Source organism: Coregonus lavaretus (assembly GCF_964263955.1).
Source record: "Coregonus lavaretus genome assembly, chromosome: 22".
In the NCBI taxonomy this organism is placed as follows: domain Eukaryota; kingdom Metazoa; phylum Chordata; class Actinopteri; order Salmoniformes; family Salmonidae; genus Coregonus; species Coregonus lavaretus.
In genome coordinates this window covers 27,825,462-27,842,278 of record NC_140009.1, presented here as the reverse complement: position 1 = coordinate 27,842,278, position 16,817 = coordinate 27,825,462, and the positions used below count along the sequence as shown (strand labels likewise).

At 46.6% G+C, this 16,817-nt stretch overlaps 1 pseudogene across 1 annotated transcript; it reads left to right on the top strand.

Annotated features, from left to right (window-relative positions):
- Window positions 1–388: 388 nt before the first annotated feature.
- Window positions 389–15,424, top strand: LOC311149378 (protein-serine O-palmitoleoyltransferase porcupine-like; annotated as a pseudogene). Its single transcript has 14 exons — window positions 389–455; window positions 667–859; window positions 938–1,000; window positions 2,107–2,271; window positions 2,441–2,572; window positions 13,326–13,346; window positions 13,615–13,629; window positions 13,746–13,871; window positions 14,007–14,107; window positions 14,309–14,385; window positions 14,467–14,530; window positions 14,757–14,842; window positions 15,052–15,165; window positions 15,323–15,424. The product of its transcript is annotated as a protein-serine O-palmitoleoyltransferase porcupine-like (transcript).
- The last annotated feature ends 1,393 nt before the right edge of the window (window positions 15,425–16,817 follow it).

Genomic DNA, 16,817 nt, shown 5'->3' with positions numbered 1-16,817 from the left:
AGTGAAAAGATGACAGGTCGGCAGGGAGTCTAGTTTTCCTCCATTTCCGCTCGGCTGCCCTGTTCTGTGAGCTCGCAATGAGTCGTCAAGCCACGGAGCAGGAATGGAGGACCGAAAGTAACATTACTTGCTACTATAATGGAATACAATTGCTTATCATGCATTTTCCTTATCAAGGTCTGGTAATTCCTCATTAAACCCCTGCAGCAGGGTGCACTGTGCACAGATGTGTCAATCGTGATGCATGGTGGGGCTTGTAGTTTAGCCAGTGTATCACTGCTGTTGTCAGCATGCACAAAGAAGAGTGGTGGTCACGTCTGTTGGAACTTATACATTGTAATGTGTAATGTTGTCTATTAGAATATACTATTAGAATATACTCGCTCAGCAGGGCCTGGAGCATGTCTGGCAGCTTCTGGTCATCTGCCTTCTATGTCGACTTCTCTGGATTCTGGGTGAGATTTCGCATTCCTTTGCGTGAAATGTTACTTTCGGAATTTCACAGAGCTCCTGATAACGACAGAACATGATGAGTCTTAGGAGAGTGATTTTGATTAGGACATTTCTGAGAAATGATATAGAACTGAAGAACTACATGCAGGTTCTACTACATGTTCTCATTCTCTTCTGTGTGTGCTGTTGTTTTTGTTTTGTTCCCCTGGTCAGGCCTCCCCTCATATGTGAAACACCTGAACACCATGGCGGGAGGGTTCTACACCCTGTACCTGTTCTTTGAGCTCCCCATGGTGTGGGTGGTGCTGCTCAATCTACTTTGCTACCTCATCCTCTTCCTCTGCTGGCACTCCAGTAACCGGGCCACCTTCCTCTCCATCACCATCCTCATCTACCTGCTCATTGGGTAGGTAGATCTGTTACCTGTTACCAAGTGCATTGAAAATGGTTGTCTAATCAGTCTACTCTCCCCTTTTCCTTCCAGAGAGCTGCATATGATGGACACCACCACCTGGCACAAAATGAGAGGATGGTACTTACTCTCAGCGTGAATATACACTACAAACCAGGGGTTGGAACTGGTTTAGGGAACAGAACAGAAAATACATATATTTTTTCAAGGAACAAAATCAGAACCTGGAACGAAAGTGATCTATACTGTTCCAGAACAGAACCGTTATTTTAAAAGCATGGGAACTGGTTAATAACATTCTTTTACATTCCGGGCATTTTTTTTCCAGTCCCACAAAAAACACAACAAAGCACCTATGCAAAGCCCTCCCTCTGCCAATCAGAAAATTCTTCCAGTTCTGCCTGCCAGCTGAAAATCTTTGCCTGTGTGTGCGTGTAGGCTAACTGCCGTTCCCCCTCCGAAGCATGGCTGTAGCCTACAGATGTTACAAGCGTGATTCAGAAGATAGGGAGAGAGATTTTTAATTAGAGAAGAATGGATTAACTTTTTCAGTGCTAATTAGGAATACTATAGTTATCACATTTCACATTGGCTTTATTAACTACAAAAAGGTAAGACGTGTTTTTAATTCTGGTGCCGCTCTGCACATACAAGCTTGTTAGCTAGCTAGCTTCTCTTGTCCAACGTTAGGCCAACTCTGAAGTTCAAAGACATTCAAAGTTCCTCCATGGAAGTCGCTCCTCCGTAGGTATAATTCTGTGGGCCTAATTCCGATAATACATGTCATCACAAGATGCCCAGCGCTTCAAGCCAAGCCTCCTCCTCCACCCTCTCTCGCTCTCTCCCCCCCGCAAAATGTAAGTTGCATTTTGCACCCTACACTTGTCTTTCCATCACGCATGTAAACAACTCACTGAACTATAGCTTGCTCGCACCATAGCAAGCTGCTCTATCTGGTCTGCAGGATTGGTGAAGTAATTTAATGTCGAGCTAAATGAAAAAAAAGAAGAGATTTCAGAGGTTCAAAAAGGAACAGAAAGGAACAATATAAACCGTTACTTTTTTTGGTTCAAACCGGTTCAGAACTTTATTTTGCTGGTCGGAACAGGGGAACGGAACGATTTTTAAAAATGTTGGTACCAACCCCTACTACAAACAATGTTTTCACCGTATTCATGAAAACATGAAATTAATATTTTAAGACTCACTGCGGTCTGTATCAGGTTCCCAGATGGTGGTAGGCTATGAAGGCCATTTTTCTGGCCTTTGACCTGGACCGGGGTGTGGTGACCAACGTGCCCTCTCCTGTGGAGTTCATGGGCTACATCTCCTTTGTGGGCACTGTCATTTTCGGACCCTGGATCAGCTTCAACAGCTACAGAGAGGCTATAGAGGGCCACAAGCTGGTGAGTTCAACAATAAGTCTTGTCTTGGCATAGAGATAAGGGTAGCCTGGTTAAACCAGACTAAACGCTGCACTCACTAGTCTAGTTTGACCAGGCTAGGATAAGGGGGGACATGGGTGGAGGGAATAGAGAGAGAAAGATGGTATTGAGATGTTCTCTTCTTCCTCAGAGCTTCTCCTGGATATGGAAAGTGTGCGTCAGCTGGGTGAAGAGCCTAACTGTGTCTGGTCATCTCTAACTGTGTTGCTCCCTACCTCTTCCCTTACTTCATCCCTATCTATGGGGACACGTTGCTACGCAAGTGAGTGGATGACTTAACCTCTTGTAATGATTTACCGTAGGTCAGAAAAAGCTTCCACAGACATTGATGATTGTGAACGTCCCCAAAAAGTGCAATATAGGGGAGGGTGGGGTCAAGTGCATTTTTTAGATGAGGAGCAGGATTATTTAAGATACTGTTTGAAGAGGTAGGTTTTCAGATGTTTTCGGAAGACGGAAGATGGGCAGGGACTCTGCTGTCCTAGCTTCAGGGGGAAGCTGGTTCCACCATTGGGGTGCCAGGACAGAGAAGAGCTTGGACTGGGCTGAGTGGGATCTGCCCTCCCGAGTGCCAAGAGACCTGAGGTGGCAGAACGGAGTGCTCTGGTTGGGGTGTAGGGTTTGAGCATAGCCTGAAGGTAGGGAGGGGCAGTTCCTCTTGCTGTTCCGTAGGTAAGCACCATGGTTTTGTAGTGGATGCGAGCTTCAACTGGAAGACAGTGGAGTGTGCGGAGGAGCGGGGTGACATGAGAGAACTTGGGAAGGTTGAAAACCAGGCGGGCTGCTGCGCAGTGGCGGCTCCTGAAAAAATTGTCAAGGGGGGCAATTTTTCTGATGATTTAGGTGACCTACACACATTTTAAAAAAGATATGTCCAGCAACAACATGAAGACAGGGGCAGCATATAAGTCAATACTGATATACACATTACTTGCTTCAAAAAGGCCTCATGGTTGAATTGGAAATATGTGCACCTGAGCATAATTCACAACAAGCAAGCAGGAGCTTTTGATAGAGGCTACTGAAAACATTGATGCAAGTTATTGGTAATAAGAAATTTCTATAGACTTCCATATTCTGCCCTCTTGTATAGATTTGCGAAAATGAACAGTGATAGACATTTTGCCTGAAAACAGAATTTGAAAATAATTTATAGAAAAGGTAAACACAGCTATCTGTATGGCTTTGTAAAAATGAACAACCATATTCTGGCCAATTGTATAGATTTGTAAATATGAACAACCATATTCTGGCCAATTGTATAGATTTGTAAAAATGAACATGAACAGATTATTTTTTAATTTTTTACTTTTTTTTAAATGAAAAATAACTATTTTAAACAACATCAACTGTGAACTGATTTGGGCGTGTGTGTGTTAAAGAGACAGACAGGGAGGGACAAAGAGAGAGAGAGGCTACATTACTTGTACTGAAACTGTTCTCTTCTCTCTTTCAAAGCAGCAAAGCGGTCAATGACTTTCTCATTGAAATCAGGCATGCTGAGGACTAGTTCCCTCTCCATGGAAAGCATGGCCAGTGCATTCAGACGTTCCTGGCCCATTGAATTTCGCAGGAATGTCTTAACTCGTGTCAAAGTTGAGAAACATCTCTCAGCTTCAGCTGTTGTCATGGGAGTAGTTATGAGGATGTTCAACAGAGTCACAGTCTCAGAGAACGTCTCCTGGAGGTTGTAGCTCATGAGAACCTGGTACAGTGCCAGTGCACCACAGCAGCCCTTGAATTCAGGATTCTCATAGATCAGAGATAGTTCTGTCTTGAGCTTTGCCTTGCTCAGCATGGGGTATGCATTCACAGTGGCATTCAGAGCCTCATCAGGAAATGAATGGCAGTACCTTTCAAACATGTCTGCTTGCAGTAAGGTAGCACTCACAAGGTGGCCAGAGAAAGAGAACCTTTCTTTGGTGTGATCCAGGATGGTGTTGCAGACCTCTTCAGACAGCCTCTGCTTCTCATCTTCTCTCAAAGCTGTTCTGGGTCTTTTGGCTCCTGTTGCTTCTTGCAGCTGCTGTTGAGAGGAGTCCCTGAAGGCAAACAGACCAATGTGTTTGTTGGCTTTGTACAGTATTGTTGTCTATGTGATGCACAGGTATATGCAATGTATCCATGTATAGTACAAATACTTCAGTTCCACTTAAAATGGGCAGGGATGCATAATGTCTTTAGTGTTTAAGTTAGCCTTTGTGTCTCACATAGCCTGGATGTTCAGCACAGTATACAGTGGTGCTCATAAGCTTATGAGCCCATGCTAAAGTTGACTAAAAAGAGGAATAAAAAAGAAAAGAAAATTGGTGTCCTTAAAGGTTGGATTTTCCAACTTTTTTAATTAAGTCATTAAGATCAATTTCCAAAAGATGATTTTTTAAATTTTTTATTCCTCTTTTTAGTCAACTTTAGAATGTGTTCATACACTTATGAGCACCACTGTACAGTACACATAGTATATAAAATAAGCTAGATTACACCACTGGCCATATATAATGAGAATAATGTAATTTCAAACACAAATGCAGTCTCCTTTCATGCATACATTTTCCAAATAAAGCTCTGCTTTGAGAAAGATCGAATGATATTGTTTAATCTTACCTTATGGCCTGCACACTGCTTGTGAAGCTGTCGAGGGCACGTTTGATGAAGACAGCATCGATGTCCTTCTTCTGTAGCTTCTGGTACAGAATGTCGACGTGGGGCATGATTTTGTGAAAAAGCCCCAGGAAAAAAATAAAATCTTCATCACTGTCACACCCTGGTTCTGGGACTCATTATGTTGAGCCAGGGTGTGTTCATTCATTGGGTGTATTTCTATGTTGGTATTTCTGTTGTGTTCATTTCTATGTGTGACTGAGTGACTCCCAATCAGAGGCAACGAGTGTCAGCTGTTTGCTGGTTGTCTCTGATTGGGAGCCATATTTAACTGTCTGTGTTTCACTTTGGGTTTGTGGGTTTTTGTTCCGTGTCGGTAGTTGTTTACCGTGGACTTCACGAGTCGTGTTTTGATTTGATAACTTTAACTAATTAAAGTCATGTTTGTTTCACACGCTGCGCCTTGGTCTACTCACTCATACGACGATCGTGACAGAAAAACCCACCATACAACGACCAAGCAGCGTGTCCAGGAACAAACGCAGGAGGTGACGCTGGTGGATGTCCTCCTCGGTTGGGGGCAGATTACCGAGGAGGAGGCCGTCCGGTACCGGAGGGCTATGAAGGGGGAGACCCAGGCAGGAGAGGAGCAGCGGCGTCAGCAGTGCCATCGTCGGACGGACGGGAGGCACCCCCAATAATTTTTTAGGGGGGGGCACACGGCGTGGGCGACTGGGCAGCAGGAGGCTGCCACAGGGCGAAATAGGAGACGAGGAGAGAAGGCCACCGGGTTACGGGAGCCATTGGCGAGAGGAGGGAAGGAAGTCGTAGAGGCACGGCGAGAGGTACTGAGGTGTATTGCCAGTCCGGTCCGGCCCGTTCCTGATCCCCGTTTAAAGCCAGTGGTGTGTGTTCCCAGTACGGTCCGGCCTGTCCCTGCTCCACGCAACAAGCCTACGGTGTGCGTCGCCAGCCCAGCCCGGCCTGTCCCTGCTCCACGCACCAAGCCTACGGTGTGCGTCGCCAGCCCAGTCCGGCCTGTCCCTGCTCCACGCAACAAGCCTACGGTGTGCGTCGCCAGCCCAGCCCGGCCTGTCCCTGCTCCACGCAACAAGCCTACGGTGTGCGTCGCCAGCCCAGCCCGGCCTGTCCCTGCTCCACGCACCAAGCCTACGGTGTGCGTCGCCAGCCCAGTCCGGCCTGTCCCTGCTCCACGCAACAAGCCTACGGTGTGCGTCGCCAGCCCAGCCCGGCCTGTCCCTGCTCCACGCACCAAGCCTACGGTGTGCGTCGCCAGCCCAGTCCGGCCTGTCCCTGCTCCACGCACCAAGCCTACGGTGTGCGTCGCCAGCTCAGCCCGGCCTGTTCCTGCTCCACGCACCAAGCCTACGGTGTGCGTCGCCAGCCCAGCCCGGCCTGTCCCTGCTCCACGCACCAAGCCTACGGTGTGCGTCGCCAGCCCAGTCCGGCCTGTCCCTGCTCCACGCAACAAGCCTACGGTGTGCGTCGACAGCCCAGCCCGGCCTGTTCCCGCTCCACGCACCAAGCCTACGGTGTGCGTCGTCAGCCCAGCCCGGCCTGTCCCTGCTCCACGCACCAAGCCTACGGTGTGCGTCGCCAGCCCTGTCCGGCCTGTCCCTGCTCCACGCACCAAGCCTACGGTGTGCGTCGCCAGCCCTGTCCGGCCTGTCCCTGCTCCACGCACCAAGCCTACGGTGTGCGTCGTCAGCCCAGCCCGGCCTGTCCCTGCTCCACGCACCAAGCCTACGGGGTGCGTCGCCAGCCCTGTCCGGCCTGTCCCTGCTCCACGCACCAAGCCTACGGTGTGCGTCGTCAGCCCAGCCCGGCCTGTCCCTGCTTCACGCACCAAGCCTACGGGGTGCGTCGTCAGCCCAGTCCGGCCTGTCCCTGCTCCACGCAACAAGCCTACGGTGTGCGTCGCCAGCCCAGCCCGGCCTGTCCCTGCTCCACGCACCAAGCCTACGGTGTGCGTCGCCAGCCCAGTCCGGCCCGGTCCGGCCTGTTCCTGCCACCCGCACCAAGTCTACGGTGCGCGTCGCCAGCCCGACCCGGCCTGTTCCTGCCACCCGCACCAAGTCTACGGTGCGCGTCGCCAGCCCGACCCGGCCTGTTCCTGCCACTCGCACCAAACCTACGGTGCGCGTCGCCAGCCCGACCCGGCCTGTTCCTGCCACTCGCACCAAACCTACGGTGCGCGTCGCCAGCCCGACCCGGCCTGTTCCTGCCACTCGCACCAAACCTACGGTGCGCGTCGCCAGCCCGGTCCGGCCTGTTCCTGCCACTCGCACTAAACCAGGGGTGCGAGAAGTCAGCCTGGTAAGGTCCGTTCCTCCTCCACGCACCAAGCCAGGGGTGCGAGTCGACAGACTGGACCAGGGGCACTATGGGGGGTTTATTGGAGGGTGGTGGTCAAGGCCGGAGCCAGAACCGCCGCCGAGGAGGTATGCCCGCCCAGCCCTCCCCTGTTTTGTTTAGTTGAGGCGCGGTCGCAGTCCGCGCCTTTAGGGGGGGGTACTGTCACACCCTGGTTCTGGGACTCATTATGTTGAGCCAGGGTGTGTTCATTCATTGGGTGTATTTCTATGTTGGTATTTCTGTTGTGTTCATTTCTATGTGTGACTGAGTGACTCCCAATCAGAGGCAACGAGTGTCAGCTGTTTGCTGGTTGTCTCTGATTGGGAGCCATATTTAACTGTCTGTGTTTCACTTTGGGTTTGTGGGTTTTTGTTCCGTGTCGGTAGTTGTTTACCGTGGACTTCACGAGTCGTGTTTTGATTTGATAACTTTAACTAATTAAAGTCATGTTTGTTTCACACGCTGCGCCTTGGTCTACTCACTCATACGACGATCGTGACAATCATGTAGCATCCTCACGTAGCCAGATGCCTCTCTCACGGTGGGCTGGTCAAATGAACCCAATGAACCCGTCCGGATGGCTTCAAAACATTCTATGAGGTCGTCTCGATTCTCGTAGACAGTGTTCACGACTCTGCTGTTGAAGTTCCACCGTGTGGATGAAGGTCTGGGCAGTCTTCGTGCAACAGTCTGGTCAAGAATGCTGGTGCGTTTGGGTGACCGGGAAAAAAAAGTTGCAATCCCGCTCAGATCGGAAAAGAAAATGTTCACTTTTTTGATGCGAGAAGTAGCTTGCTGCATGATCAAATTCAGCTGATGCGCATAGCAATGCACGTAATGGGCATTCTTGAAATGCTCACGCACCTTTTGCTGCACACCAGCCTTCTCTCCCCTCATCACACTGGCTCCATCGTAAGCTTGCGCAATGAGTTTGACTTTCTCGTCGTCGGCAAAAAGACCGTTCAGTCTCTCCAAAAGCACACTGGCGATTGAGACTGAGGTTGATTCCGAGATGGGAAAGAACTCAAAAAAGCGCTCCTGCACTTTGTGGTTGCTATCTATGTACCTCAGCACAAGCACCAGCTGTGTCTGTGTAGAAACGTCCGTGGTCTCGTCAGCTTGGATAGCTACGAAGTTCGCCGACTTCACCTCCTCCACAATATGTTCCCTCATGACCGCTAGCATACACTCCAGTAGCTCGTTTTGAATGGTCTTTGATGTGCCCTTGAAAACTTTAGCATTTTTAAGATGGTCATCAAACACCTCATCTAATTGTGCCACAAAGTTGACAAATCCAAGAACAATACCAGGGTTGGTGGAGCCCTCAGTTTCATCTTTGCCTCGCAAAGCTAGCCATCTTGACAGTAGTACGTGAATTGATTGACGCTGCTACCCGCTCTTTTCTTAGTTATGTTCATGGTTACTTATGTTACGTATGACGAAAGCGCGTAAGTGCAAGCCCTCCCGGAACCCATAGAGATTGTATTGAAAGCTCTGATATTTGAAAAAAAAAAAGATTTTACATGAGAGTCTATGAGAGACTTCTGGGGCGATTTTCAACCTGACTGAAATCGCCCCAAAAGGGGCGGGGCCATTTGAAGCACGACTTTAGCCTGATTGGACATTTAGTGGCAGATCAGACGTCTAGATTAGAACACTGATAACTACTGTTGCCGTGATAAAATTGATTAGAAAAAAAATCCCTTCCTTTTCCCGTTTGGCAGTGCGTCGCCCATATCGCCCTAATGAACACACCGCCCCTGCTGCTGCGTTCTGGATAAGTTGGAGGGGTTTGATGGCACAAGCGGGGAGCCCAGCCAACAGCGAGTTGCAGTAGTCCAGACGGGAGAGGACAAGTGCCTGGATTAGGACCTGCGCCGGTTCCTGTGTGAGATAGGGTCATACTCTATGGATGTTGTAGAGCATGAACCTGCAGGAGCGGGTCACTGCTTTGATGTTTGAAGAGAACGACAGGGTGTTGTCCAGGATCACGCCAAGGGAGGGCAACACTGTGGAGAAGTCAACCGTGATGGAGAGGTCTTTGAGCGGGCAGGCCTTCCCTGGGAGGAAGAGCAGTTCTGTCTTGTCGAGGTTGAGCTTGAGGTGGTGGACCGACATCCAAGTTGAGATATCTGCCAGGCACGCAGAGATGCGTGTCGCCACCTGGGTGTCAGAAGGGGGGAAGGAGAAAATTAGTGTCATCCGCATAGCAATGGTAGGAGAGACCATGTGAGGATATGACGGAGCCAAGTGACTAGGTGTATAGCGAGAAGAGTAGAGGGCCTAGAACCAAGCCCTGGGGGACACCAGTAGTGAGAGTACGTGGTGCAGACACAGATCCTCTCCACGTTACCTGGTAGGAGCGGCCTGCCAGGTAGGATGCAATCCAAGAGTGTGCATAGCCTGAGACGCTGGATGGACAGGAGGATCTGATGGTTCACGGTGTCAAAGACAGCGCATAGATCTAGTAGGATGAGAACAGAGGAGAGAGTCAGCTTTGGCAGTGCGGAGAGCCTCCGGGACACAGAGAAGTGCAGTCTCAGTTGAGTGACCTGTCTTGAAGCCTGACTGGTTAGGGTCAAGAAGATCGTTCTGAGAGAGATAACGAGAAAGTTGATCAGAGACAGCACTCTCAAGTGTTTTGGAAAGAAAATAAAGGGATACAGGTCTATAGTTTTTGACGTCAGCTGAGTCAAGTGTTTATTTTATTTTGTCATATTTTTTTTATGTTTATTTTGTACTTTAAAAAAAAAAATGTGGGGGGGGGTGGGGTGTAGATCAGTGTTGGTTTCTTGAGGAGGGGAGAAACTCGGGCCATTTTGAAGTCAGAGGGGACGCAGCCAGTGGTCAGGGATGAGTTGATGAGGGAAGTGAGGAATGGGAGAAGGTCTCCAGAGATGGTCTGGAGAAGGGAGGAGGGGATGGGGTCGAGCAGGCAGGTTGTCGTGCGGCCAGACCTCACTAGTCGCAGGATGTCATCTGGAGAGAGAGGAGAGAAAGAGGTTAAGGCGAAGGGTAGTTCTGTGTGAGTGAGACCAGTGGACTTAGTAGGCTGAGTGAATGAGTAGCTTGTCCGCAGAGAGAGCGGGGGGAGGGGGTGGAGGATTGAGGAGAAGGTGGAAAATAGTTTCCTAGGGTTGGAGGCAGACGCTTGAAATTTAGAGTGGTAGAAAGTGGCTTTAGCAGCGGATACATAGGAAGAGAAGGTAGAGAGGAGGGAGTGAAAGGATGATAGGTCCTCTGGAAGTTTAGTTCTCCTCCATTTTCTCTCAGCTGCCCACAGCCCTGTTCTGTAAGCGCGCAATGAGTCACTCAGCCACGGAGCAGGAGGGGAAGGCCGAGCCGGCCGGGAGGAAAGGGGACAGTGCGAGTCATAGGATGCGGAAAGGGAGGAGAGTAGGGTCGAAGAGGCAGAATCAGGAGACAGAAGGGAGAAGGATTTAGCAGAAGGGAGAGATGATAGGATAGATAGGAGAAAGTAGTGGAAGAAAGAGAGTGAAGATTGCGACGGCGCATGATCATCTGTGTAGGAGCTGAGTTGCTAGGGTTGGAGGAAAGGAAGACAGAAAAGGAAACAAAGTAGTGATCAGAGACCTGGAGGGGGGTTGCAGTGAGATTAGTAGGCGAGCAGCCTCTAGTAAAGATGAGGTCAAGCATATTGCATGCCTTGTGAGTTGGAGGGGATTGGTGAAGGGTGAGGTCAAAAGAGGCAAGGAGGGGAAAGAGAGAGTTGGAAAGAAATTAATCGAAGGCAGACGTCGGGAGGTTGAAGTCGCCAAGTACGAAGAGCGGTGAGCCATCGTCAGGAAATGAGCTTATCAAGGTGTCAAGCTCATTGAGGAACTCTCCCAAGGGCACCTGGTGGGCGATAGATGACAATAATGTTAAGCTTGAGTGGACAAGTGACAGTGACAGCGTGGAATTCAAATGAGGATATGGACAGGTGAGAGAGGGAGAAAAGAGAAAATCTCCACTTAGGAGAAATTAGTAGACCTGTGCCACCACCGCGACAACCAGATGCTCTCTGACTTTTTGAGAAAACATAGTCAGATGAAGAAAGAGCAGCTGGAGTAGCAGTGTTCTCTGGGGTGATCCAAAACTCTGTCAGGGCCAAAAAGTAAAGGGACTGAAGGGCAGCATAGGCTGAGATGAACTCAGCGTTCTTCACAGCAGATCGACAGTTCCAAATGCTGCCGGAGACCCGGAATTCCACATGGGTTGTGCGCGCAGGGTACTCTAAATTAGAAGGGTTGCAGCCAAGTGGTGGGGAGCGTCTGTAACGCCTACAGGGAGAGGTACGAAACAGTATAGAAAACACACACATAGTTGACATAGCTACAAAATAGCAAAATTAGATAATCTGTAAATATCTAGGTAAAATACTCAGGTGAGAGAGTGGTGTGGAGCCTCCCCCTCTTTCCTTCCTTGAATAACTCGGCAGAACAACTCGGCAGAACCATCTTTGTTTCGGCAATGGTCTTAGTTTTGCGACAAAACCACCACTGACACGACCGCCGCTGAGAAACCAGGATATTTTTGTACTTTATTAGGATCTCCATTAGCTGTTGCAAAAGCAGCAGCTACTCTTCCTGGGGTCCACACAAAACATTAAACATGACATAATACAGAGCATTAATAGACAAGAACAGCTCAAGGACAGAACTACATCAATTTAAAAAAGGGAGACTGAATAACTAACGCTAATTGCCTAGCAGAGGTGGAGAGCACACCTCCCTGTACTAATTGCTGATTGCCTATTAGAGGTGAAACCACTCCCCCCAATACAGCCACTGATTACCAAAACAAGTCACAAATTGCCCTTCCCCTTGATCCTGGTTGATGTGTCAACAACTATCTGCAAATTATGAGCAGTCAGCAGTTCACACACCAAGCAGGCCACTGGGAAAAAAGGCAGCACTTAAAGTAGATGTCCCTAGCTAGCAAAAAGACAGTACTAGACCGCAACAGATAAAAAGCCGCCTACACATTTATGTACTGAATTAAATATTACCACTACCTTTTTAGAGCCATGTATATCTTTATTTCCCAAACACAATTCAACACAATCGCAATCACTTTTTTTTCTCTTTTCATCATTTTAAGCATCTTTTAATAATAATAATAATAATAGTAACAATACATGGGACATACAGTATATAGCGCTTTTTAAGGACCCAAAGTTGCTTTATAGTTGTAAAAACGAAAAAAAAAAAAAAAAAAACAGGAGTCAAAACAAAACATCAGAATAAACAAAAACATGAATAAAGAGAGGGGTGGGCTCAAAAAAGGGAAAGAGTGTGATGTATCAGTGTATGGGGAGGGTTGGGATTTGGCTACGAACCCGGTTTAGGGTTTGGGTTAGGTGCTGCTCGGTATGTGTTTGTTACGCATAACACCTAACAAACACTTTGTACTTTTTAAAACACTTTTAACATAGGCCAGGCCCTGTTGTTACCTCATATCCCAGCGATAATGCCTTGCATTATGCCTGGGAAGAAAACACTTCAATTTGCTCAATTTACCCCATGGCCATTGGCTCAACTTACCCAAGGCAAACATTTTGACTGTATTATCCGACACAGCTACAAGGATGCACTTTCATGCTAGGTTTAGGACCTCATATTGAAGCTTATAGAGACCCCAACTGATTTATAGTATAATCTTAAAAATATCTACTTTGGTTTAGATACAAACATCATAAAACCTCAACACAATAAATTCATTTTGACATGGTGAAAATCTGTTTTTTGGACCTAACTTGCTTACCACTTTTTCTATGTGGTTTATTCCTTCACATACTTCATAAAATGAGGACCTCTTCCTAAATATTTGGTCAAATTATTCATTTTCTGTATAGTTTCCTAGAAACAAGGGTGGCTCAATTTACCCCTTTGGCTCAACTAACCTCACTCTCCTCTAAATGTTTTTGTAGGAAAGGTATTTGAGGAATGTATTTCTGTAGTGTAATGGGCCATTCATATTTGTTCCTTTCTCTCCTTCCAATAAATTGTCTTGTTTTGCCTGGGCTCTATCCCCAGCAAAACAAAACGGAAGATCAGGTCATTATTTATCTGATATTATGACGATAGAATATCCCCCACCTGTCTCTGTACTTTATATTGCATGTCCATTTCTAACTCACCAGCTGTGCCAACTCCCTGTCACCTGCACGTCTGTACAACAATCATTCCCACAACCGCGTCTGTCTCTGCCCTGCCCACTCATGCCATGAGACTTGATAATGTGAGTCTGTATCAGTTAAATGTATTAAATAAAATGAAATGGTGATAATTGATTACAATTTTCCTTCAATTGTTTGCTGCACAGAGGTTCTGTGGCAAGGTACTGTATGTTTTTGCAATTTATATTAAAATAGAAAAGTATTATTGTTAAGTGTGATTTGAGGCTTTAATTGTGACAGGTGTCTTCTAATCTAACCTTCTTTCATTGACCTCTAGGTGGCTCCTAGCCTACGAGAATGCACTCTCCTTCCACTTCAGCAACTACTTTGTGGGTTACCTGAGTGAGACCACCACCACTCTGGCTGGAGCAGGCTTTACTGAAGAGAAAGACAACCTCAAATGGTCAGTACATTGAAGCATCATGGTCACTAGGCTTGGCATAGACTTGCCATAAGTTAAATAGTTTGTTTGCCCCCCTCCTAGTTCTCTTTCCCCCCTGAAACAGCCCAACTGAAATGCCTGTGTTTTCTTCTCCAGGGATATGTCTGTTGCTTGGCCCCTTCATGTGGAGTTTCCCAGGTCTATGGTGGAGGTGGCCACCTCGTGGAATCTGCCCATGTCCCGATGCCTCAATACCTGTAAGCTTTCTGTGAAATTGATCAAATTTAGAGCATTGTTAGCTTACTTTGAACCACAATAATACAATGTTTTTTTTCACCTGTTTTCACAGTTGCCCTCCTACAATGACATTTAAAGCAGTAAACATCCCAACTCAATTACTCTTTCTGAACTGGAATACAAACTTGATCCTCTGAAAACTGTTCTGTCTGATCACCCAGATGTTTTTACCAGTGCTCACAACCTTGGAACCTTTCCAGCCATCCTAGTGACATACACAACCAGTGCACTTCTACATGTGAGTATGCACAAGCAGGTGTGGGTGAGAGTATGGGTGTGTAAGATATATTTTCTTACCATTGTCTCCTTTGGCCTGTAGGGTCTGAGCTTCCACCTGGGTGCAGTGCTACTGTCTCTCGGGTTCATCACGTAAATTGAGCATGGTAAGTCTGTAAAAGGAGTTCCACGTTACCTTTCAAGGATAACATTATTTACATCTGGAGAATAACTTAAGGTGACATACAAAGTTTGTTTATTACTAATGAACAATCAATCAACTTGGCTGTGACACAAAGCACAGCAAATGCTGTGTAGGCATGATAGGATAAATCATTGTGACCTTTATGTGATCTGCCTGAGACTAATTTTGTTGCATACCCGCTGTTCCAGTTTTGCGGAAGAGACTGGCAGCCATTTTTAACACGTGTATTCTGTCAAAGAAATGTCAGCCAAACTGCACTCACAAGAACAAAAAAGTATGGTTTAATACAAATAAAAAAAGGTGATATTTATGCATAATGATATTTTCATGTGTAAAGTCTAAAGATTTTTCAGTGTTGGTCCCATGCAAATGGACCAAACAACATTTCACAATAACTCTTATACTAAACCAATGCCAAAAAATCCCCAATAAGAACGTTTGCATTACAGCATGATCTTTCTTCTCCGTCTCCCATCCACACAGGCCCTGTGGGTGTACATTATTAACATAGCCTTCAGTGCCCTGGCAGTCTTCCACCTGGCATACCTGGGCTCTCTGTTCAACTTCAGTGTGGACTACATGGATGAGGATGAGGAGGTAACTATTTACTGAATGGTGTTCAGCTCTAAGATGGCCAAACTCTCATACATTACTCTGATTATACGATGTCACGTAGCACCGTCAGATCTTTTAGAACAAAGCGTTATGGTTGATTTTGGTATTTTAAACCCATGTCTGTTTTCTCCCTCTACAGAGTGACGTGGCCAACCACACCATTCAGAAGTGGACGGAGCTGAGCTGGGCCAGCCACTGGGTGACGTTTGGCTGCTGGGTGCTCTACCGCATAATCCTCTAGATGTGTGAGAGAGAGGGAGCGAGAGAGAGCTGGGGACAGAGAGACATAGAGAAAAGGGATGCAATAACAAGAGGGAATTAATGTGAGCCTGTTGAGGAAAGACCGGCTCTCTACTGCACTGTGAAGTTGTATTGGACTGAAGAGTACACACAACCACCCTATGGACAGTATATTAACTATTTTCTCAATACCAACATACAGTGCTCAGGACACCGCCTAAGAGACTAGGTTATCTACTTACTGTAACCTGCTAGTGACAAACTATTTTTGATACACTTGAAATAATGCCCCACTCTTCCTTAATCACATCGTTTTTAATCACATAGTTTGGTTTGAGCTGTTGCATTTGTCTACCCCTTGTGGAGAGACAGACAGCAGATACAGATCAAACAGCAGATACGGATCAGACATCTCGCTGCGATTCTCAATCAATACCCGTCCTGTTAGCATGACAGTGGTCAATCATTCACTCTCTTTAATGAACAACTAAGAACCCATTCTCTAGTTTTCAGAAGTGATTCCGGAATATGCCATTAAAGTCCTATTTTCCTGTTCCTACATATTAGTATGCTACATTTTGTTATTACACCCTTACATCTTACATTTGTTACATTTATAGAGCATGTGAAACCCAGGTTTGAGATGAGGAAAGAGTCCATTTCCGTTTTTATGACCGCACAAACCAACATTATAAGGCAGCAGATTTCCTTTGTGGATTTTAATTGAAAAAATATGTTTGTATTTTTTTAATGTATTTTTTATTTATGGAAATAATAGTGTACATTGGTGTTTGTGTATTTTATACTATGTTTTTCATCTGTCATGTAATTTGAGAATTTTTTTCAATTTTCCTGTTAATAATTATGTAACTGTGATATACAGTGAGGGGAAAAAAGTATTTGATCCCCTGCTGATTTTGTAAGTTTGCCCACTGACAAAGAAATGATCAGTCTATAATTTTAATGGTAGGTTTATTTGAACAGTGAGAGACAGAATAACAACAACAAAATCCAGAAAAACGCATGTCAGAAATGTTATAAATTGATTTGCATTTTAATGAGGGAAATAAGTATTTGACCCCCTCTCAATCAGAAAGATTTCTGGCTCCCAGGTGTCTTTTATACAGGTAACGAGCTGAGATTAGGAGCACACTCTTAAAGGGAGTGCTCCTAATCTCAGCTTGTTACCTGTATAAAATACACCTGTCCACAGAAGCAATCAATCAATCAGATTCCAAACTCTCCACCATGGCCAAGACCAAAGAGCTCTCCAAGGATGTCAGGGACAAGATTGTAGACCTACGCAAGGCTGGAATGGGCTACAAGACCATCGCCAAGCAGTTTGGTGAGAAGGTGACAACAGTTGGTGCAATTGTTCGCAAATGGAAGAAACA